A 24008-nucleotide genomic window follows, 5' to 3' on the forward strand; every position below is an offset into this window, starting at 1 on the left:
CTCTACTCATACCCTTCTCTTGACCCGGCTGCAAACCCCTCTGCCCAACACCCGGTCCCAGCCCCTCTCGCCTGTCCAGTCCCTCTCCTGACCTTTAAGCCCTGTGGCCACTCGCTTCCCCCCCAGATCCTCTCTTTGGTTCTTGTTCACTCAGGTCACATGTCCATTTCCTCCGTGTATCCTCCTCCCTGGCCATCTTTTCCGCTTCAGATCAGCGGTCCCCAGGCCACCTGTCCAGTGCTCCAAGTAGACCCCCACACGCAGCCCCCTACCCCACCCACCTGTTCGCTCAGGTTCACCTGCACCCCACCCCATGCCGCCAGCTGCCTTCGTCCTTCGTGGATCTGTGTGCACCAGCGAGCACCCATAATCACCCTCGGACATCCACCTTCTCCGCGGGAGTCTAGACTGCCAGGACAGGGGCCACACTTGCGCACTAAAGTCCCCTTCTCCGGGCCTGGCATGTAGCAGGTGCTCAGGAAATACTCTCAAACTCCTGTATGCTCCCTCTGAGACCACGGTCTCCACCCTGACAGTAAAGCTGGATGCAAGCCGTCCTGCACGCCCCTCCCCTTCGTTTGTCAGACCCAGCCCGAGTCCCAGGGCCATCTCAGCCTCCATTCTCTCCTCAGCCTCATGGCCTGGCTACCTCCTCACCTCCAGCCCCGTAAGACAGCGTCAACGTGCCTTCAGAAATCAACAGAGTAACGAATTTCACTGTGTGCCTCAGGGTCCCTATCTATAAAACGGGACAATAAGCGCCCTCCCCCCATTTAATAGCGCCGTGGAGGGTAAAATGAACGCACACAAAGGACCTACAATTGTGCCCAGCACCTGACAAACATTCAATGTCAGTCGTTACAGGTATTGTCTGTTGTGTGAATATGCTGCCCTCCCAAAGGCAGGAGGCACAAACCTTTCGTAGCACTGAACTTGTACAATGCTCGCTTTCAAATACGAAATCCTAGTACAGAGAGGAATGTTTTGACCTTATTTTCGTCCTGTTGGCCTAATGAATGCTGTACCCTTGGCAAGTATGGAAATCAAGAAGCCCCTTACATGCGACTATGTCCCAGTGTGGACACTAGATGGAGCTGAGACCATAAGAGTGGCTGTTCCGACCCAGAAACAGCTGGATTGAGCCACCTGACCCTCTTAAATTTAGCCTCTGGACCGGGGTGGAGGCCGTGCTGGTTCCAACTGGATCCTCTGACCGCCGAGTGCACCGAGAGGTCTGTCCAGTGACCACTCAGCCGCGGACGCCAGACACTGCCCACCACACGTCCCTCACGGCCACCTGAACGTAAGGCAGGGCAGGGTGACTTCTTGGGTTTACAAGAGGCGCAGTCACCGGGCTCCAGGCGGGGCACACGCTCTGCGCCCCAGGCCGGGCGCCTCCCACCGGCCGCAGCACGGGCTCCCGAGGCTCAGTTGTGCAAGCGGAGCTCCGGAAACCGCGTGGCCTCGCCCTCCCGCGGTGACCTCGCAGCTGGGGGCCCGGCCCCCACCCCTGCCCCGCCCGGCCACCAACGGGGACGACTTGCGTCCTGACCGCGGAGGGGGGGGGGGGAGGAGAGAGGGGGGAGGGAGGAGGGGGAGGGGGGAGGCTGGGCAGGAGCTCCGGAGCCACCCCCGCCCCATTTCTCTTTTCCAGAAATTATTTTTTTTTAAGGTTTTGTTTTTAGAATAGCGCCCCGCTCGTTATGAGACGCTCGTGTCACACTCAAAAGTACAAACAGAAAATGCTCCAGTGGACACCAGCGCCCCCAGAATCCTCGGCGGCGACCTCTTTCTCCGTCCATTTTCAGAGAGAAGGACAGATGGACGGATGGAAATCTTTCCCAGAAAAGGGCTCCTGCAATGATACACGCTCTTCGGGGGGGGGTGGGGGTGGGGGGGGGGGGGGGGGGGGGGGGGGGGGGGGGGGGGGGGGGGGGGGGGGGGGGGGGGGGGGGGGGGGGGGGGGGGGGGGAAGTACTTAAAGTCAACAGAACAAAAGGAAGCCTGGATGTAACTGAAGACATTGCCCAACTGCAAATGATTGTGCTTCTTATGTTTCTCAATTATTTCCCTAAAAGGAAAGAAAAATACCAAGAGGCTGGATTCATTCTTTAAACATGTTTCCACTGTAGATGGCATCTCTTGACAGCCGGTGATTTGGGACGAGGAAATGAGCTCACCCGCTTCCTATCCCCTTCCCCTCCCAGAAGCCGTGAGTTCTTATTTTTACATTGTCGAGTTCTGTGCTCCTTGCATCCTGTCCTGTAACCATCCTTCCCACCATTGTTTGGCTCAGTTCCGTGCAAGCATATGGGTGTTCTGCTCACGGCCAGTCCTTTCCAAATGAGCTTCCTGGTCCCCTGTTCCCGAGTCCTTCAGCTGGGAGCTCCTCCTGACACCTGGACTTGGCCTTCAAGGACTCTGTTCCCTGAGAGGGTCCCGTCGGTCCCAGCCTCTGGGTTGCGGCTGCCAGGCTGCAGGTCTGGAGACCTGAAGCGCGGCCCAGGGGTAGGTGGATGGTCGAACGGGCTGACGGATGCCCGGTGAAACCGGCACAAATCCCCAGCGTTGGGTCGAGCACTGCACTCACCAAGATGATTCCTTGCTGAAAACCGAGTCTTGAACTTGTATGTGGTGATACACAGTTGAAGTTTTAGATTTTGGAAAGAAGGGAAACAACGAGGGGGTGGGGGTGCAGAGAGGGGTGTGGAATATCGTGTTGAAAGAAAGGACAGGCCAGGCTTCTGGCCCAGGGAACCTCCATGACCATGTTTCCCGTCGCTACCCTCACCCCCGTACATTTCATCCCGTTAACAGCAGTGCCCTCTCCTGTCTGCACTTGGAGAAATCCAACTTCTTCAGTGCCTAGGTCAGATGCCACCTCCCCTGTGAAGCCCTTCTGTGACGTTTGGATCGTTATTTGGCAAATATTTACTTCCCTCCTCTCCCACTGTGGGAATAGTGATGAGATGGCTGATGAGATGTTTAGAGACCAGACGTGGAGCCAACCACGACATGGGCTTGGTGGCAGAGCATGCCTACTTGGGCTTCCGTCATTGCTAGGAGCACAGTTCCCCCCTGCATAGCCCGCTCGTTCCAAAACAGACCTCAACCAAACCCCTGCTAGGAGCCAATCTAGCTAGGCCCAGCCAAACTGGCAGTGGAGTCAGAAGTACATGCTTATAATGTAAGGCATTGAATGAAGGGGCCATTTGTTACGCAGCATTGCTGCGGCGATGGTTGACCAATGCACTTTCTCTGTCCGTTTTCTCTTTTGTGCTTGAGCTGTACTTTGTCCCACAGCTTTACTTTATTAACCCTAGAACTGATTTTGTTGTAGAGTCTGGCTTCCCTCTGGTCTATGAGCAGCTTGAGGCGAGGACGGTGTCTGACACAACTCCGACAACCCGGTGCCCAGTTGAACGGCACCCAAAGTCATCCTTTCCATCTGCAACCTCTCCAGGACAGCCGGTCTCAGTGGAGAGCCCAAGGCCTCTGCTTCCAGGACACATCTGCAAATTTGGACAAGAAGGTTCAAAAGCCCCACACTTTGGTATCCACTGCCAGGGAAAACACTCAGAGCACAGCTGCCCTCACCTGGGAACATTGGGACAACGGCCTCTTTGATAGGCTAAGGAATGGAAACAGGGAGATGACCTGGTAAGTTCATATGAGAGGGGTGGGGACGGGGAGAATATAAACAAAGAACCCTGGAGCCACAGAAACCTTGGAAGGCCAGTTTGCAAGGTGTCCAAGTAACCGGGAGGCAGTGATGGCACAATGGAGGTCTGTCCCAGGGGGATGAACACCAGAGCCAGGGTTCTGGGGTTGGGAGGGGTAGCTGCAAACTGGGGTTTCCAAACTCTGCCCACCAGCATCTTGCCGTGACAACCTAGGTTCCAGCTAGCCTAGTTTCCTTAAAATTCATCATCCAAACCTGGACACTTTCTGAGAGGCAAAGCAGACACTATTCATAATTATGCCAGGACGGGGGTGCCTGGCTGGCTCAGTCGGTGAAGTGTCCGACTTCGGCTCAGGTCATGATCTTACAGTTCATGAGTTTGAGCCCCGCTTCGGGGTCTGTGCTGACAGCTCAGAGCCTGGAGCCTGCTTCAGATGGTGCGTCTCCCTCTCTCTGCCCCTCCTCCTCTTCCTCTCTGTCTGTCTGTCTCTCAAAAACAAATATACATTAAACAATTTCTTTAATCAAAACAATAATCGTGCCAGGACAACGGACATAATCAGGGACGGCCAACCAAAGAGAGACGTGCGGTCAGCCTGTGTTGCAAGGAACCAGACCTAGAGGCAATATTGCTTAGGGGCTGAGCGCATGGGCTCTGGAATTAGAGACCTGGGTTCAAACGTGTCTCTGCCCGTCCTGGCTGTGAAGCCAGGGCAAGTCAGTGGCCTCTGTGTGCTTCAGTCTGCTCATCTATAAAATGGGAATGACGATGCCCACCTCATGGGCTTGTGCCTGCCCCTAGTAAGTGCTCCCTAAATGTTAGCTTGTCATGTTTGCCGTAATTCTTTTTAATAAGTCGGCCCTTTATTACCGGACTTCAGAAACACAGTGAAAGGATTTGTTGAGACCACCAAGCTCACACTCTGAAAGGAGCACTGAACAGAATTTTCTCGGCACGCAGAGGGGTCCTGTCTGAGCCCCCATCTTCTCTCCCTAAGGAACCGGGGGACCGGCCAGTCTGGCCAGGGTGCAGGGGTCATCCTCAGCTCTTTCCCGGTTCCGGAGCCTCAGGACTCACCTCAGAGGATGCTTAGTCTCCACCTGCTCAAAGCCGGGCCTCGTGAGTACCGACTCTTCCTTAACCAGTTTCCACAGGGGCTGCGTTTCCCCTCAGCAAGACCTGCCAGGGCCGGGGTTACTGATGGGGGAGCCTCGCAAGCCAGGACCTCCCTTCCCGGAAGCCAGGCCAACCCAGCCCCAGTCCCCTGGCCGCTCTTGCTTGATCCATCTGGCCGATCGGACGTTCTCTCCCGGGAACCCGAAGCTTGAGTGGGAGAGACACAGAGTCCGGGTGTCATTGAAATTGAGCCACATTCACGGCAGTGCCCCAGAGGGGAGGCTTCCACCGAGGCCCCCGAGCAGCTAGCATTGTGCCTGCTTCTTTGCCTGTTCCTCTGAGCCTGTGCAGCCCCACTAACCTCAAAAGTCCCCGGGAGTCCCCGGGAGTGAGGACTTCAGCGGCCAGCTCTCAAAGACCGAACTCTTGAGGCATAGCGTGAGAATCACTGCAGCTCTGGTCCCCAGCCGGGGTGGCCATCCTGCCCCCCTCCCACCCACCCCCTCCCCCCGGCTCGTGTTGCTGGCCCTGCCTTCTGGATCAGGTGGTGGTGGTGGGAGCTGGCGAGACGTTTCACTTCCTGCTGCAGGTAGCTGTCCCTGGCCTCGCTCCGGGGAATTCCCAGTGTCACATTGTCACACACCTCTAGCCATCACAGACAGTGCTGTCCGGTGCCCCACCTCCCTGCCAAGGCCTGGCAATCTCGGGCTCACAGGACGCTAATGACGGTGCACAGATGAGCGTCCCACAGGCCTGAGGTGGGCTGGCTGCTTGGGTGCAGCGGCAGCGATCAGATGTCTTACCGAAGGACTTTCCAGAAGCTTTAATGTGCCAACCCACCTCCAGGAGGTTGATGTGGCAGGGCAGCATTTCTCAAGCTTATTTAACCCTGAATCCTGTGTTCTGGGCCCACCTTGTGAGCCGGAAGCTCTATGGAACCTGCTGGGAAAGGCGTGGAAACAGGGAGGGATGGGTGAGGGCAGGATGCAGGGGGGAATTAGAGACTTTGAAAGGACCAGACGAAGAGAGGGGAAAGGATGCATCCAACAGGGAGAAAGAGCTCAAGAGGAGGAGAAGGCACCCAGCATTTCCGACATGCCCGTGGGCCCAGGCTCCAAGAAGCCTGAGAGGCCTCTGACCAGTCCGTGAATATTATTATTACATCTACTGGTTACCAATGTTAATAAAAGCAAGCGACCACCCCAGAAGCCGCACCTGAAACTTGAATGGGAAATGGAGATGGGCTGCTGCCCGTGAAGAGCGCCCCCTGGCGTTCTCTCGCTGCCTCTACAAACCTTTACGGGCACCTGTCGTGGGACTTGCTGGCCGGCAGCCTCTGGTCCACAGCTGATTTTTTTTTTTCTTTCTTTCTCCAATTCAAAATAGTCTGCCTGGCCGTCTCGTTTGTGTGAATGTGAATGTGACTCAGTAGATTTTTTTCTTTTTTTGGTAAAATGATCATTATCACTTCCAGGTGATATGATTCTAGACCTGAAAACTTGGGAGAAAATTTTAAAAATATTGGTTTGTTTTTTTTTTTTTAGTATAGTTGACACACAAGAGAAAATCAAATTTAAAACCACAAGAAACCGTAAGAGAAATAAGTTGTACAATTACGTAAGGATTAACGACCGAGAGATTGAATCAAGATGACAGCTTTGCAAAGCTGCCCAATTCCAACCCAACCCTCTAAACGCGACCAGGGATACGTATTTAAAGTCCCTGTCGTGGGGCTAGAAACTGCAGAACGATATCCTTAGTATCAGAAATTATGAAGAATAAAGGATGCTGGAAAGTGAAAGGCAAATAGATGAGACCGAGTTGAAGGAAAAAAATCTAACCTCCGATGTTTAGGTAAAGATGCCTGTAAGAGAGAGGCTGGCTGCAAGGGTGTGCCAGGTGTGGGGAGTGGGGTCCAGGGAGCTGACAAGGGGACAGGCGGGTGCGGTTGAGGGCTTGCTCCTCCCCCATCCACTGCCCCAACAGCTGGCGACCCATGCCTCTGGCAGAAGGCAGAGAGACAAGGACAAACTGGGGGACCAGGATGGGACACAGGGCTCATTTCCTTTGTAAACAATGAGCCCTCTATCAATAAGATAAAGGCCAACACCCAACTGAAAAACTGGGATCAAGATAGAATCAGGCAGTTTGTGGGAAATGAAACATACAAATAACAAATATCCATATGAAAAGATTCTGGACCTCACTCGTCATTAAAGAAATGCTAATTAAGACAAGGAGATACATGTGGCTCATTATTTTTTTTAAACAAATTTTTAATCTTTATTTTTGAGAGAGATTGAGAGAGAAAGACAGACCGTGAGCAGGGTAGGGGCAGAGAGAGAGGGAGACACAGAATCCGAAGCAGGCTCCAGGCTCCAGGCTCCAAGCTGTCAGCACAGAGCCTGATGTGGGGCTCACCATTAGCAAAGATTTCAAAAGAGTGCTCGGGGCTAGTGAGGGTGTGGGGAACAGGCTGATGGGATGTAAATTGGTGCACCCTTTCTGGAGGACAATTTTTTTTTCTTTTTTCTTTTTTCTTTTTTTTAATTTTTTTAAACATTTATTTATTTTTGAGACAGAGACAGAGCATGAACAGGGGAGGATCAGAGAAAGAGGGAGACACAGAATCTGAAACAGGCTCCAGGCTCTGAGCTGTCAGCACAGACCCCGACACGGGGCTCGAACCCACGGACCGTGAGATCATGACCTGAGCCAAAGTCAGACGCTTAACCAACTGAGCCACCCAGGCACCCCTCTGGAGGACAATTTGACATCAGCTATTGAATGGAATTTAATGTACTGGAAGAAAATAGGATAAAATATATTTTTTATATTCTTGGAGTAGGGAAAACCTTCCTAAGGAAGACACAAAATCTAGAAACCTTAAAGGAAAAAAATGAACAGACTTGGCCTCAAAAATTCTTAACTTCTGTAGCACTAGAGACCATATCAGAGATGAAAGATCAAGTACAGGGACGCCTGGGTCGCTCAGTCGGTTAAGCGTCCGATTTCGGCTCAGGTCACGACCTCGCCGTTCGTGAGTTTGAGCCCTGCACCAGGCTCTGTGCTGCCAGCTCAGAGCCTGGAGCCTGCTTCGGATTCTGTGTCTCCCTTTCTCTCTCTGCCCCTCCGCTGCTCACTCTCTCTCTCAGGAAATAAACATTAAAAAAAAAAAAAAAAGAGCAAGTATAGAGAACAGGTGCAACACACATAACCTAAAATAGCAACATGCATAACAACTTAAAATACACAGACTCCCTCCGTAGAGAATCTAAAGCTTTATATTCCAAAATATAAACGGTCAAAGGACACGAACAGGCAAGTCACAGGAGAATTCAAGTGGCTTCTAGTTGAGAAGGGACACTTGTGCTCGCTAGGGGTCAGAGAAATGCAAATTTAAAAATTGAAAATATTTAGTGCTGGCAAAAGGAAAAGAGTGGTTTTGTATGCTGTGGTCATTGTGTGCAGATAGAGTCTTTAGACGGGCCATCGGGCCATCCATCGGGAGAACCTGTCAACATGTAAAATGTGCAGATAAACTTCCAGGAATCTTTTCTTTGGGAATACCCGCTTCTGTGGAAATACCCGCTCAACTGTACGTGGATGTGTCAGAAAGTACAGTAAACCCTTGGTCTGCGAGCATCATTTGTTCCAGAAACATGCTGGTCATCCAAAGCCCTTGGATATCAAAGCGGATTTCTGCATAAGAAATAATGGAAACTCAGATGATTCGTTCCACAACCCAAAAATATTCCTATAAAAATGATTACGGTACCGTAATATAATACAAAATGATAAGAAAATACAAAATATAAAGAAAAATAAACAAATTAACCTGCACTTAACTTTGAAAACCTTCGTGGCTGGTGTGAGAGAGACAAGCGAGAGGAGGGTGATTGTGTAGGACGACTTTCACGATCACTGACGGAATCACTGCTATTGGCCAATGGAATCTTTTTTTTTCGTGCAACTTTAACAAGGAGCCTATCCAATGACCTAGAATGAGCAAAGCATTCTTAAGCTCGCTCTTGTCCGGAAAAGCAAAGGACTGTCCCGAGGTGCTTTGAAGTGACAAAAAATATACTAGTGCCAGTTGTGGGCAGCTTCCAATGTTCTGAAAAATCGCTGATCTCTGCCAAACACCGCAGCCTGAGACCGAGCGTCTGAACGTGGGAGACGATCACCCACAGTCCTGCAGCGAGAGAGAGCGAGAGAGGGAGGGAGAGAGAAGGAGAGAGAGAAGAACCGCTGGGCTCAGTTGTGATCATGTGATATCCCGCGTCACATCCTACTCGCATTGCAAGACACCGCTCATTTGTCAAATTAAAATGTATTAGAAATGTTTGCTCGTCTTGCGGAACACCCACAGAACAAGTTCTTCGCAATCCAAGGTTTCACTGTATGCTCATCACAGAACTGTTCGTATTAGAGAAACAATGGAGAGGATCTAAGGAATCAGAGAGCGAGAAGAGAATGGCGACTTCACTTTTTGTATGTGTGTGTGTGCGTGAGCTTTTTCTATTTAATACTGTTTTAAGTTAATGCCCCAGAGGGGGGAAATGCTCTGTGTCTGATTTTCTGGAAATTATTACAGTGAAATTCCGGCACCTGCTTTCCCCAAACCCCATTCACATGTCCCCGAAATCAATCCAAACAAGGTCTCAGGCACAGCCCAGAACAAAAGAGGAGGAGCATAGCTTAGACTCCGGGATCCTTGTAACCCAGCACCTCCTAATGGGAAGAGAGGCAGAGGTAGATTCCCTTTGCACCACCCCTTACCCCACCTGGCTGGGGAGGCTGATGTCAGGTGAGGATGTGGCCACATCTGCATGGAAGAGGCAGGAGATATCTGGGCTTAGCACTCTGCCCAGCCCAGGAGAGGGACCCAGGACAACAGCCTAATCCTCCGGCATCAGGTTCAGAATAGCTTCGAGGAGAGCAAGGAAGAGAACTCACCCATATCACCCCAAGCCCGGGGACATTTACAGTGAGGTCACGTAGACTCGGGGGCCCAGGAGAACAACCCGGGTACAGGAAGAGCCAAGACGACGGTAAAGCAGGGCGGTGGGTCTTTGCACTGTCCTCCTCCAAACAGCATGAGTGACTCAGCCCTCCCAAGGGTGCCACGTTCTCTCTGCTTCCGCCATTTGGTCTCATCTCACTCGTGACCCCCCCTCCATGTGAGTCCTACTCAGGGCTGATGATCCAAATACCTAACAGCTACCAGAGGATGGGCCCCCGCCAGGCAAAACAGACACCAGCTGTGAACAACGGAAAGAGATAGCAAATTGCCCCCTAAACTCGCTGGCTTAGAACAACAAACGTTTATGATCTCACCCACTTATGGGTCAGGAATTTGAAGCCTCTTAGTGGATGGTTCCGGCTCAGGGTCTCTCAGGAAGTTGTAGTCAAGAGGTTCAGGTGGAGTTACAGTCATTCAAAGGCTTGGCCTGGGCTGGGGCATCTGCATCCAAGGCTGTGGGCAGGAGGCCTCCGTGCCCCGCCCCCCCCTCAGCGGACCTCTCCAGAGGGCCGCTTGAGCATCCTCACAACATGGCGGCTGGCTTCCACAAAGGGACTGACCCAAGAGAGCAAGGCTGGGTCACAATGTCTTTTATGACCTAGCCTCCAAAGTCACACACTGCCACTTCTGCAGTACCCTAGCAGTCGCACAGGTCAGCCATACTCTGTGTAGAAAGGGACGGGCACAAGGCATAAACACCAGGAGGCGAGGATCGGTGAGTGACATTCTGGAGGCTGCTCCCTCTTCGAAATCCTCTAACGGATTGCCGCCCCTTAGAACAAAACACAAATGCCTGCCCGTGGCCTGCAAGGGCTGGCGGGACTGGGGCCCTGCCTGCTTTCCAGGCTCATCACACCCTTGGCCACTTGCGCTAACTGCCAGATGCACCAACCTGTCCCTCAAGGTCCCACGCTCATCCTTCACGGTCTCCACTACATCCGCCTGGAAGCCTCCCTACCAGACTTTGCATGGTTCCTCCTCACCTTTTAGGTCTCGGCTCCAATGCCACCTCCTCAGACAGGTTCCCCTGACCACCTTACCAAAAATAGCCCCCACCCCTGCCTGCCTCTCTCTCACATCACCTCGCGTGGTATCGCCCTCCACGGTTGCAAATGCGTAGCTACGACACGAGCGATGATCCATAATTTACATTTTGTGGCACCGATTCGATGTATTTCCACGTGCAGTTGGTTCCGATGTCTTGCTACGTTTCCTTCATTTCCTTCCGAGACGCCCGTTCGCATCACCCTGTGTTGGCTTCTTCCTGGCACAGCGCTGACCCCTCTCTGAAATGATCCCGTGCGTCGGATTATTGCCCTTCTCCCTTCACGTGCCAGTGAGAGCCCTTGCTTTTAAGCAACAGACTCTTTCCTAGCTAGTTGAAGCTGAAGAGGAATTTATTAGCAGATAGGAGGCACCTCAGAAGTCGCCAGGAGAGCAGAGAACTAGGCTTGGAGGTCATCTGTGTGGATCAGTCCTTGTATGAGCCTGAGTGCGCGTGCACACACACACACACACACACACCACTGTTGCCCGGGTGGGCACTTGAAGCTGGAGACCACCACGGGGATGCCTGCAGCTGGAGACTCTGGGATCCGGATGGATCTGCTGTACTCTCTCCAGAGAACATTCCTCGGCACCTGCCTCTCAGTGTCACTTGGATGCGGGCGCATCTGATGGCTGGCGTCTTGTGTCACCTTCTCTGCTCCATCTGCAAGCGAGGCTGGGAACCTACGTGGCTTCCACAGAGGGAGATGTCAGTTCATAAGGCGGGGCGGGGGGGAAGCCTCAAACCGAGGAAGAGTATGCCGTGGTTCGGGGATGCCGGTGCATTGATGACATATGTCGTGTCCCGTCTACTCTTTCGGCTACTTCTCATCACCAACCCCTCTCTCATCCTCAGACTTCACCAACGACAACACAACCCGACGGCAGGCTGAGAGCCGCTTCTCAAAAAGAAAATAGTTACTTGTGCAAAGGCTGCATGGCTCTGCTCCAAAACTTCAGGGCTTGCTGCCAGCCTCTGACCATCTCGCTCATGTCTTTATTGCCTGCCGAGAGCCCCCCTCTGGGTAAGTGCCGTGAGAGCAGGGCCCTTGTTTCTTACCTCTGTATCCTCGGGACCTAGAACGGTGCCTGGCACACCATGGCGCCCGTAGATGTCAAGTTCATGAACTGTATGCGTGAAGTCCCCTCCCACGCTGAATAAGGCAGAAATGGCAGGGTGTCACTTTCAAGCCTCGGCTCCCGTGGCCCACCGCCCTGTTCTCTGGCTGTTCCCAACTTCAGCTTCCAGGGAGGAGAAGTCCGATCGGTCATCTTGTCTACGTGTGCCAAGCCGTAGATTGTCCGGGGAGGGGGGGGGGTGGCTATCAACTGGAGGCTTCGGGGAGGGGCGTCTGCCTACCACCCCCTGCCTCCGGGGAGGGGAGTCTCACGGCTGCGAGATCCCGAATGTGTGCGATGTGACGCCGTGTCTTGTACAACGGGGTCACGTCATGCCGGAGGATTGGATTCCAAACTCTCCGTGTGAGACTTTCTCCCACGTAGTCAGAGTCACACATGAACGTCCCTTCCGTTACCACAAACCTCCCTCCTGCACCGCGTCACCTACCAAACATGCCCCTCAGCCGGTTATGCTTCGAAGTGGGGACCGATGGCTGTTTCTCTGGGTGAGCACCAGACGAAGACATTGGATTGCCTTATGGGTCGCGTGATGTGAAAAGCACACGTGAGGTGCTCACAGTGTGAGAGACACAGGGGCCCCGACCCACTGAGAAAACCACGCCGTCTTGTGGGCCGTGTGCACCGTGGGTCACAGGAGGTGGGATCTCGGTGCTACCCTGTCCTCCCCTCCCCTCCCCTCCCCTCCCCTCCCCCCCCTCTTTCTGTTTTCTCCTTCCTCTTCCCTTTTGAACACATATATACGACAAGGTTTGTGGTTTAAAAAACAAAATCCATTTGCTCCTATTGTATTGACACATGAATAGAAGAGGAAGAAAATTAATCTGGTCCTGGTGAGAAGGCCCCGAGTGCAGAAGTAAAAGGGGGAAGCAGCGAAATCTTGTTGATAATCCTATTCTCTGAAATAGGTCTCTGACATGAAATGGAAGAAGATTTTAGAAAACAACAATTACCTACCGTCAGGGGCACAAAGGCAGCGCCAGGGGCCTGGGGGCTCTGGTGCCTCAGCCTTGTCCCTGGAAGGTGCGGTTAATAGGGTTACAGGAGGCTGGATTATTACACAGAAGAGAGACAGAGAAACCTCTGTGATGTGTGGGGGAAAGTAATGGAGAGAAGGAAGGAAGCTGAGGAAAGTGCCAGACTTCTAGGAGGAAGTGTGAACATATAGGGGGACCAGAAAATCCCTGAAATTTCTGAATAAATCAAGTGGAACAGAATCAGTGATCAAAACTTGTTTTTTCTGTCCCTCTTCCTCTTTCTTTCTCTTACTCTTCCTCCCTTCCTCCCTTCACTCCTCTCTCTTTCCCTTTGTCTGTCTGTCTGTCTCTCTCTTACACACACACACACACACACACACACGGGCAGAGTTTTGTCTGTTTTCTTCACTGCTGTCTTCCCAGAACTGAAAACAGTGGCTAGCCCAGGGGCACCTGGCTGGCTCAGAGTGTGAAACATCTCACTCTTTATCTCAGGGTCGTGAGTTCAAGCCCCATGTTGGGCCTAGAGCTTACTTTAAAACAACAAAGACAGGGGCGCCAGGGTGGCTCAGTCAGTTAAGTATCCGATTTAGCTCAGGTCATGATCTCACAGTTTGCGGGTTCGAGCTCCGTGTCAAGCTCTGTGCTGACAGCTCAGAGCCTGGAGCCTGCTTCCGATTCTGTGTCTCCCTCTCTCTCTGCCCCTCCCCTACTCACACTCTGCCTCTTTCTCTCTCAAGAGTAAATAAATGTTAAAAAACAAAAGAGAACAAGACAAAAAACCAGTGCCTAGCTCATAGTAAGCCTTTAATATTTATTATATAAATGAACGGAAGACTTTATAATGAACTGAGATGGGTCATCTCACAGTAACGAAAAGCCCACCTAGTCCTCTTGGTGAAATCCCTAAACTTGATGGAAAACAACAAAGACTCTCCCAAATTTCAAACAGAAGAAAAAAAAAAAGGCTAAATCGTTTTCAAAACTCTTGATAACCAAGACGAGCTTTGAACTTCACAGAGCACCAGTCACCGCCTGAGACGGTGGAAGAAAACCCACAGAGTCCTGGAGGGGGTGAGTGGCTCTCAGGACTCCTGAAGCCAGGAAGACAATGGAAGGAAGTCTCCCGATGGGAACGCAGGAAAGTTGGCCTCCTGGGGCCTTGGGGGAACCCAGTGAGCTGTGAAGGGACAGCTCTCCCTCACTCCAGCGATGTTTACGGAGAGCTTCCGTGCACCTGCCTGCCCTGTTCTCCCAGGCCTGGAGTTGCAGGGAGAGGAGGCGGTGGGTCAGCGACAAGTGAAGGAACATGGCCTTGCTGCCGTGATGTCGGTGGGGCTGGCAGGGTAGCCCCACCCACCATGGGCAGCTGCACCGCTGTGACACTGAAGGTCCCTTGGCCCTGGGTGGTGACCCACAAGACAGTCTTCCAAGAACCTGTGATCACTCTGTGCCCCGCCCCCCCGGGGCGGGCTCAGGTCAGGCACCCCTTAACCCTGGCAGAGTTGAGGCGGGGACACTAAGCGGCGGAGGGCTTGACGGCGATGACATCAACAGAGCCCAGCCAGGGTGTTTGTGTTCACTGGACTGTGGGACGGGCAGCCGGCTCCTTCTCCTAGATCCCCAGCCTCCAGGGCTCGGCCCCTAGGAGCCTGGAGCTGCCTTTCGTCCTTCCGGGGAAGCCAGACCAGAGGCGAGCAGTAGCTTGCTCTCCCCTTTCCCCCCGAGCCCCAGCGTGCCAGGGCCAGGGCACCCCCCAACCCTGTCCGGGGGCGACATCACCAGCCACGTGGCAGGAAAGAGAATGGAAAGCAATCCCTGAAGCCCAGGTCCTCGCCTCCCCCCCCCGCCCCCCCTCCCCCCCCCCCCCCCCCCCCCCCCGTCCGCTCTCCTTCCTTCCCCGCTGCTGCTGTGGCCACGTTATAGCCACAACACTCATGTGTACGTCCCCTGTCCATCCTTTCAGATGTATTTATTGCGTTCCCACCATGCGCTACCAGCCGGTAGACAGAACAGCCTCAAATCCTGCTGTTGTGGGGGTTTTGACACCACCGAGATGGTGACCAAGGCAGATCTCTACACCGGTCACCTATTCCCAGCTCCCCGAAGCTCCGGAACAATCATCACGGACGAACCACCCAACCTGTACACGGTAAGAAAGTAAGCAGTACTTTTTGTACCTTGGGGACAAAAATAAAAACCCAGTCACTTAAGTGTCACTCCTACAGCAGCATTGACTTAATGACTAAGAAAAAAAAATACCATTGTCTGAACAAAGAGACATATTTGGCGAGTTTTATTATACTGACTGACATGCTTAATTCCCATCCCTCCGGAGGAAAGGAGGCACTGAGTGCTCCCCCCACCCCCACCCCCCCTTAAAAAAAGGATAAAAATAAATGACCAGAACAGACACAAAACAGCAGCCCCAGCTCCCTTCAGTCCCAAGCACTGTCTGGAGACTGACTCACCCAGGGATTGTACCCAGAGGGATGGAGACCCCTTCACCAGGTTCAGAGAAAATGGTGATGCACCTGCCGATGGCAGGGCCGGCCCCGGGGGCCTGGCCCGAGAGTAGCCAGGACTGGGGGGCAGGGGATGTGTGGGGAGCCCAGGCCAGTCTTCTGTCCCTCTGTCTTCTCTGTCTATGGCTCTGTCTCTTCTGTCGCTCCTTCTCTTACTGTGTCCCTGTGTGTTTGCCCTGCCACCTTCCTGCCTCTCTGTCTCCTGGTCTGCCTGCTGGCCTCTCGGACCCGGGATCTCACATCTGCCTTTCCTCTCTCCCTCTCTCTGCTGAACCATGACTGTTCTTTTCATGACCCTGACATGTCAGGTGCCCCTCCTAACTCACCCCGTCTCCAGGTTCCAAATCCGCAGGACAGAGAGGGGCCGCCCTCCCCACCGTCCCATGGCTCCGTGAGCCCGCGTGCCCACGCGCAGGGCAGGGGATGGCAGGGCCCAGTCTCGCGGATGGTGGTGTGTGTGGAGTTCTCAGATACAGGGGCACACCCTGGGGAGACACCTCCAGAAAGTCCCCTATGTTGCAAACCCCCCAAAAGAGGTGTTCTTGGAAATCCCTGTGGCAGACCCCACGTGTGCTGCTCCCTTTTGCAGAGTTTATAAATATAGACAAATTTCTAAGGCTTAAAAGAGACATATTTCACGTGTGACTGTGAAATAAAATGGTAAAATAGGTCCCTGTTCTACATGATCCGGGCTGAGAGCTTTTCTAAATGCAGCCTGCCGCATTAGCATCTTCGTGGAGCCTCTTCCTAATTTAAAGATCCTATAATTATATATCATGCATTGACATTGCTGAAAATCTGTGTAGAAATGTGGCCCGGGAAGGACCTAACCAAAACATGCCGTTTCCTTGGTTTAAAATGGCCACGCTCATGCCTGGAAAAATCCCACATATTGGCGGAGACAGATCCGGGAACGGCGCTTTTTCCTATGTGCTTTATCAAGACCTCCTTGTCACCTCTTGCTGGAGGACCAGGAAGGGGCGTCGTCAGCCAGGAAGAAACACTCAGAGAAACACAGCTTCTTAAATGTGGGGGCAGTGACAGTTTGTAGGTTTCGGGCACTACAGCCTTGGGGACAGACTGCAGCCGCTCCCAAATCCTGAATGCCCAGTAAGCCACGAAGAGAGGGGTCTACAATCATTTCTTTATAGAAACTACGCGCGGCAAGATTCTCCCGTCCTGAATCACAGGCGGCCTGATTGTTGTTCAAGTGGCTGTTTCTCGTCCAAGGCATTTGGTGGTTCTCCTCCTGTTTCCTGGGCATTTCTTGAAGCTTTGTCTAGTTTCCAGCTGTGCCGCGAGGGCCCGGAGACGGGTGAGGCCGGGGTCTGCCCTCCCGGCCCCAGCGCGGCGGTTCTGATTTGATCCGTTTCACTTTGTTTCCTAATTTAATTTTTTTACGGTAAATATTGGTTACACAGCAACAGTCCCCTAGTCCAGCCCTTCAAAGTTCAAACTCTTGAGTTAGTTCTTTTTGTGTTTACCTCCGTCATTCTCAGTAATAGGCTTACTTGATCACTCATGGATGTTTCCATTTGAACCATCGTGTCCTGATTCCTGACCTCCCGGCACGGAAGAGGTCTTATCACACTGTCTTATCACACCCCCCTCCCCCTCCACACCCCAACACCCACACAGAAACACACCTTTCCCCCTCCCTTGCCTTCCCAAGAGAGTTTGTGCACAATGCTAATGAAATCATTTGTGTTTATATTATTCTGACTGCAGAAGACGCTGTTAATACCCCACCCATCATGGGAAGGGCACCTGACTACTGGGGTGATCAGGGAAAGATTTCTGGATGAAGTTGGAGACCAAAGTGGGAGTTGAAGAACAAGGCTGAGACAGCAAGGGGACAGGACAGCACGGGCAGGAAGTGCAGAGGCCCAGAGATGGAGAGGGGGTGCCGGAGCAGGGACTGAGGGGTGGGGAGCAGTGGGGGAATGAGAGGGAATGTCAGCAGACACGGGAGCCACTGGGGAGTTTGGCCCCGAGCCGTGTCACGATCAGATTGCATGTGGCGACAGGGCCGCCCTGTGTGGAAGGATGGATGGAAGGGGCCCCAGAAGCTGTTCCACTGGGCAAGAGAAGGTGCAGGCCCAGAGCAAGCAGTCTGCGAAAACCCAGGCACCTGGCTGGGGGTGGGGGTGCCAATCATGGGACTAGACAGGAGGAGAAGCCGGCTTCCAAGGAAGATCATGAGCTCCGGTGTGGACACACTGAGTGTGAGGTGTCTGCCGTGGCAAAACGAAAGGAAAAGGCGGGTGGGGAGCTGATGACAGGAAGGAAAGCAAGATGGCGGGAGGCAGTGCAAGGCCTACCGTGACCCCTGACTTGGAACACCTCCCAAAGCCTTTGGCAAAGTCTAATAACCCCATAGTGAGGTGTGATCACACGTGAGAAACCAGAGAAGAGGATGCTTTTTTTTATTAGCGTCCACCTAGTGCAGACAGAGAGACAACGTGTGAGAAACCCACATCCCAAGAGTCCCAAGGATCCCTGGAGATCAGAAGGAACCGGGGGAGGCCTCTGAGTTCTACCAATCGTGATGTAGGTGGTTCACCTAGATTTGCAGGTAGATAGGGAGCCCCTCACTAAATATCTCAGACTGTCACGGAGTGGCCGAGGCCCCCAGGTTGGGGTGGACACAGGAAGAGGAACTGCACGCCTGGGTGGCTTAGGCAGTGAAGGTTAAGGTCTGACTTCGGCTCAGGTCACGATCTCGGGGTTCGTGGGTTTGAGCCCCGTGTTGGGCTCTGTGCTGACGGCTTGTAGCCTGGAGCCTGTTTCGGATTCTGTCTCCCTCTATCACTCTGCCCCTTACCCATTCTCTCTCTCTCTCTCTCTCTCTCTCTCTCTCTCAAAAGTAAATAAAAATTAAAAATTAAAAAAGAAGGAAGGAAGGAAAAGAAAGAAAGAAAGGATGAAAGAAAGAGAAAAAGACAAGAAAGAGAAAAGCAAAAGAAAAGGAGGACCTAGCTGAGCCAAACCCTTTGGTCCCTCCCTGGGGAGGTAGGTCCCAAACGCTGGGGAATGGAGGTGTTTCAAGGAAGAAGAGGCCAAAATGTCCGGTGGCACTGAAAAGCCGGGAATGAAGAGGACCAAACAGAGTCTGTTGGTAGCGGGGCCAGGGAGTTGGGGAGGTCCCAGGGGAGAGTGGCCTCAGTGGGTGGATAGAAACACTCTGACAGGTGTCGGAATGCAGAATGGGGAGGCAACGGGAGGTAAGAAAGTAAGGCACAGAGTAGAGACAATGCTTTCTACAAACGTGGCTTTAAAGATGGTCCAGGAGCCCCGTGGTTCGATTGTCTTCCAAAGGCCTAAAAACCCTGTAATACCGCTATGTAGCGTTGTTGTTTCCTTCTCTATCCGGGAAAAATGATCTATATCTATATCTGGATATATATTTATCTGTTTATGATTCCAAGTCCCACTGAAATCTGTGTTCCCCTTTCACACAAAGGCACATTTTACATCTTTGGTACAGAAGGAACATGGAGTGTCTTCGTAAGTTCCTAGAAAATCTCCCGTCCCCAAATGGTGCCGATTACTGGACGGAGAGGGGCCTGCTTCAATGGGGAAATGGGGCTTTGATTGGACGGGGGTTTTGCTGATTATCTCTGCTTCCAAAAGAGACTATGAAAAGTTCCTGAAGGGGGCACCTGAGTGGCTCAGTCGGTTAAACATTCGGCTCTTGATCTCAGCTCAGGTCTTGATCTCAGGGTCATGAGTTCAAGCCCTGCATTGGGTTCAAGCTCTGTGCTGGGTGTGGAGCCTACCTGAGATAAGATAAGATAAGATAAGATAAAAAATAGGGGCGCCTGGGTGGCTCAGTCGGTTAAGCATCCGACTTCGGCTCAGGTCATGATCTCGCGGTTCGTGAGTTCAAGCCCCGCGTCGGGCTCTGTGCTGACAGCTCAGAGCCTGGAGCCTGTTTCCGATTCTGTGTCTCCCTCTCTCTCCTGCCCCTCCCCCGTTCCTGCTCTGTCTCTCTCTGTCTCAAAAATAAATAAACGTTAAAAAAAATTTTTTTTAATTAAAAAAAATAAATAAAATAAAATAAGATAAAGTAAAATAAGGTCCAGAAAAACCCCCTCCCCTTGAAACAGGCTGTTCGGTGGTGGGCGCTGTGCCAAGTCCCCAGAAGGTCTAGCTGAGAGGAAGTTTTGAAAAACTGCTGTGGGCAAAGGGAATGAAGAGGGAGAAGAGATTCCCAGGGGAAATCTATTGGGGGGGCAGCACAGGGAGTGGGGGGCGGCACCTCCACACTCCCCTTCTTCCGTGGTGGTAGAACATTGAACGGTCACCCAAGGACCAGAAACAAGGGTCAGGATTTGTATGCCCGGCCTGGCCATGTCCACCGTGCACCTCCTTTCAGATGAACGAGGAGCCCCAAACCCTTCCTGGAGGGGCCCGTGCTGCCCGCAGCCTGAGCAGTGCACTCAAAATGCCGAGCTTCTTTCTCTGCACCCAGGGCCACGTTGCCTGGGACTCTGGACCCACTTGGTCAGGTACGTTCCAGCCCCATCGATGGGCCCAGTCTAGGAGGTGCCTCTGTTGGCCTCAGGGCTCCGCTGGGTGAGGGGGTGTAGGATGCTCGGCACTAATAGGGAGATGGCTGTCTCTGCACACAGCATGGTGGTTTTGCATTTGTAATATTCATACGTTGACTTTTTTCTGTATTAGTCTTTTCACAAAGCGTTTGTGAAATATGACCTACAAAAAGGCATATAGAATAATACAGAACGCTCACGTCCCTCTCCCCAAGTGTAAGGAAAATAAAACAAATATTACTAAGAGAGTCGAAGTCCCCAGAGTATCCCCCCGTGACTGCATCCCCTCCCCCTGCCTCAAGGCACCTGCTACCTCGAGTTTGGGGTGTATCCTTCCTACACCCCCCACCATGGCAACCCAGACGGGATGGCCCCACGTGGCCAGTCTTGCTGCGCGGGGGGCGAAGGGTTTGCCTCTCAGCATGGAAGTAACAAACAGGAAGAGAAATCATGGCGCCAACAAAAAAGACATGAAAACTCTAGTGACGGAAATACAATTGCCTGGGGCACCTGGCTGGCTCCATCGGTAGAGCAGGTGACTCTTGACCTTGGAGTTGTGAGTTCGAGCCCTGCGTTGGATGTAGAGATTCCTTAAAAATAAAATCTTAAAACAGAGAGAGAGAAAGAAAAGGAAGGAAGGAAGGAAGGAAGGAAGGAAGACAGACAGCAATTGCAGAGAGAGAGAGAGACCAGAAACTCTCTGTTACTGATACATGGGCTCTGACACAGGAGGGACAAGTCTAGTGAGTGGCCATCTTGGGACACAGAAGCCTGGGAGTGGACAACCCACAGGACACTGGCAAAGAAACGGGGCCTGGCCCGGGACCGAGCCGTCCCAGCTACCCGTGGCCAAGGTCTCACGGATGTCCAGCTGAAGAGGAGTTCCATGAGGCAGCGTGGTGCACCGGTTCCAGAGCCGGCTCAGTGCAGGCTGGCTGGTCGATCACGCTAAGCCCATTCCATGGTGACGGGTTAGTTTCTCCTCCGAGTCAGTGCTCAGATGGGGCTCCCCACCAGCCTCCCATTTGGCTCAGGAAAATAAAATGAAAGCCCTATTGGATTCTTGGGACATCTTGGAGCACTTCCTAGGGGACAGATGAATGAGAGGCTGGTGGTTGACATTTAACTACAGTTCCAACTTTATCAAATGTCTCCTTGCAATATGTCCAAGCCAGCCTAGAACTGGACTGGACTTGGTGGCCTGAGGGGCCGCCCGGCCTTCAGGCTGTGCTCCTAGCCCCTCTGCCCACCCCATGCTGGGCACAGGCCACCTGCCTGTATTGCGAAATCAGTTGCCTGAGATCCTGCCAAGGGTAGTTTTCTATTCAAAGCATCTTTCTCCTCTTTGTTCTTTGTATAGGTCCCATGGTATGGTAATCGGCTTGAGCTGCCATGACAAAATACCACAGACTCCGTGCTGTAAACAACAGAAATTTATTTCTCCCAGCTCCGGAGGCTGGAAGTTCAAGATCAAGGTGCCAGCAAGGTAGGTTTCATTATAAGGCCTCTTCTCTTGGCGTGGAGGTAGGGGGCCACCCTCTCGGTGTGCTTGCCTGACCCCGTCTTTGTGCTGCGTGCAGGGGAGGGGGAGGAGGGAGAAAGAGTGAGGTGTTGTGTCTCTTCTTACAAGGACATCAGTTCTGTCAGATTAGGGCGTCACCTTTACGACTGCATTTAACCTAAATTACACTCTAAAGACTCTATCTCCAAATACAGTCACATGGGGGTTAAGGTTTTAACGCAGGAATTATGGGAGGACACAACCGAGTCCACAGCACATGGACACCCAACAAATGCTCAGAATCTGGTCTGCCACTTCACAGAGAATAGAAAGAGTCAACTTTCTGTAAGTGTTAGAAATGTTCTGTATTTGTGCGGTAGTTACATAAGAGTGTGTGTGTGTGTGTGTGTGTGTGTGTGTGTGAGTGCGCATAAATTATTTGAGATATATACTTAAGATTTGTATGCTTAACTGTATGTATGTTACACCTCAACAAAAAACATTTGTTAATGAACACACACGGAAGAGAAGAGAATCCAATTAAATCCGCGAGGCCTTTGGGAATGAAGAACGTGCCCAGCGTGTCCTTAGGCTTGAAAGTGACACCAAGGAGTTACCGTGCAGGAATGGAAGGAACTTAGCCTTTATTGAGCATTTTGTTTTGTCAGGGTAGTTTTGGCTATAGGAAAGGGAAGTCCACACACTGTGTCAAGTATAAAGAGTCTTAGGTTTTTTTCTTTTTTTTTTTTTTTTTTAGTTTTATTTATTTATAGAGAGAGTGTGTGCGCATGTGCAGGCGGGGGTAGGGAGAGAGAGAGGGAGAGAGAGAGAGAATGCCAAGCATGCTCAGCACCGTCAGTGCAGAACCCAACACGGGGCTCAAACTCACGAACCATGAGATCATGACCTGAGCCGAGATCAAGAGTCAGACGCTCAACCAACTGAACCACCCAGGTGCCCCTCAAGTATGAAGAGTCTTACATGAATACAAAAGACTCTGAAGGGCCAGGGCTTACAAGGGATAGAAACTGGGTTATTCCCTCATTGCTAACTCAGTCTCTCTCTCTCGTGCACTTTCTGCCTATGCCTGTCTATCTACCCCACACCCCTCTTTGGATCTGTTTCCTCTCCTTTCTCTTCATGGTTCCAATATGGCTGCCACAGCTGTTTGGTCAGTACAAGTCTCCCTCCTCAGTTCCTACCATCAACTGTTCTTTCCTTTTTGCCTCTTAGGTCAACCACCTGAGAAGGGCTCTAGCACACATTAAAAAAAAATTTTTTTTATGTTTATTTATTCTTAGAGAGAGAAAACATGAGCAGGGGAGGAGCAGACACAGAATCCAAAGCAGGCTCCAGGCTCTGAGCTGTCAGCACAGAGCCCAACACAGGGCTCGACCTCACGAACTGTGAGATCATGACCTGAGTCCAACTCGGACGCTTAACCGACTGAGTCACCCAGGGGCCCCGACTCTAGCACATGTTTTTGAGCCAGTGTCCACATGTAAGTTAGAAGACTGCCGTTGGGTCCAATCATCTGCGACAGGAAGAAGGAGGCCGTGTGGCACAGTTTGAAGTTACGTAAGGCCCAGGTCCTGGGTTAGAATAACTTGGAGAGGTAGGCAACAAGAGATACCTATCTCAAGAATGTTAAGTGCTGGGGTTTTAAGAATTTCTCTATTTTCTTGTACTGTCTTTGGTTTGGGCATCAAGGGAAAGCTGGTCTGAAATAATGAGATGGGAAGTGTGCTCACCTCTGGAATTTTCTGGAAGAGTTTGTGTAAAGGTGGTATTCTTTCTTCCTTAAATGTTTGGTAGAATTCACCAGTAAAGCCATCTGGGCCTGGAGTTCTCTTTGTGAGAAGGTTTCTTTAAGCTACAAATTCAATTTCTTTCATCAATATAGAGCTATTTGAGTGATCTCTTTCTTCCTGAGTTGACTTTGGGAGTTTGAGTCTTTCAAGAAAATTGCTCATATCGTCGAAGTTATGGAACTGATTGACATAAAATTGTTCCTAATATCCTCTTATTAGCCTTTTAATATGTGTACAATCTGGAGTGGTACACCTCTCACATTCTTGATATTGGTAAATTGCGTTTTCTCCATTTTTCTCCTGGTCAGTCTGGCTAGAGGTTCATCAATTTCATTGATTTTTCTCAGAGAACCAGCTTTTGGTTTTGTTGATTTCCCCTATTATTCTTTTTTTCTATCTCACTGATTTCTTCTTTGATCTTTATTATTTCCTTTCATTTGCTTCTTTTGGATTTAATTTATTCGTCTTTTTCTAGTTTCTTAAGGTAGAAGCTGGAATCATTGATGTGAGATCTTTCTTTTCATTTTTTTTTTAAGTTTTTACACTTATTTTGAGAGCGAGGGAGAGAATAGGGGAGGGGCAAAGAGACAGGGAGAGAGAATCCCAAGCAGGCTCCGAGCTGTTAGCACCAA

At 51.7% G+C, this 24008-nt stretch overlaps 1 long non-coding RNA gene across 1 annotated transcript; it reads left to right on the top strand.

Moving 5' to 3' along the window:
- Positions 1-8579: 8579 nt before the first annotated feature.
- On the top strand, positions 8580-22323 carry LOC122467527. The gene is made up of 3 exons (XR_006293000.1): positions 8580-11897; positions 14953-15138; positions 21425-22323. It is a non-coding gene; the product is annotated as an uncharacterized LOC122467527 (long non-coding RNA).
- The last annotated feature ends 1685 nt before the right edge of the window (positions 22324-24008 follow it).

This window comes from Prionailurus bengalensis, chromosome B3 (assembly GCF_016509475.1).
Source record: "Prionailurus bengalensis isolate Pbe53 chromosome B3, Fcat_Pben_1.1_paternal_pri, whole genome shotgun sequence".
Lineage (NCBI taxonomy): Eukaryota > Metazoa > Chordata > Mammalia > Carnivora > Felidae > Prionailurus > Prionailurus bengalensis.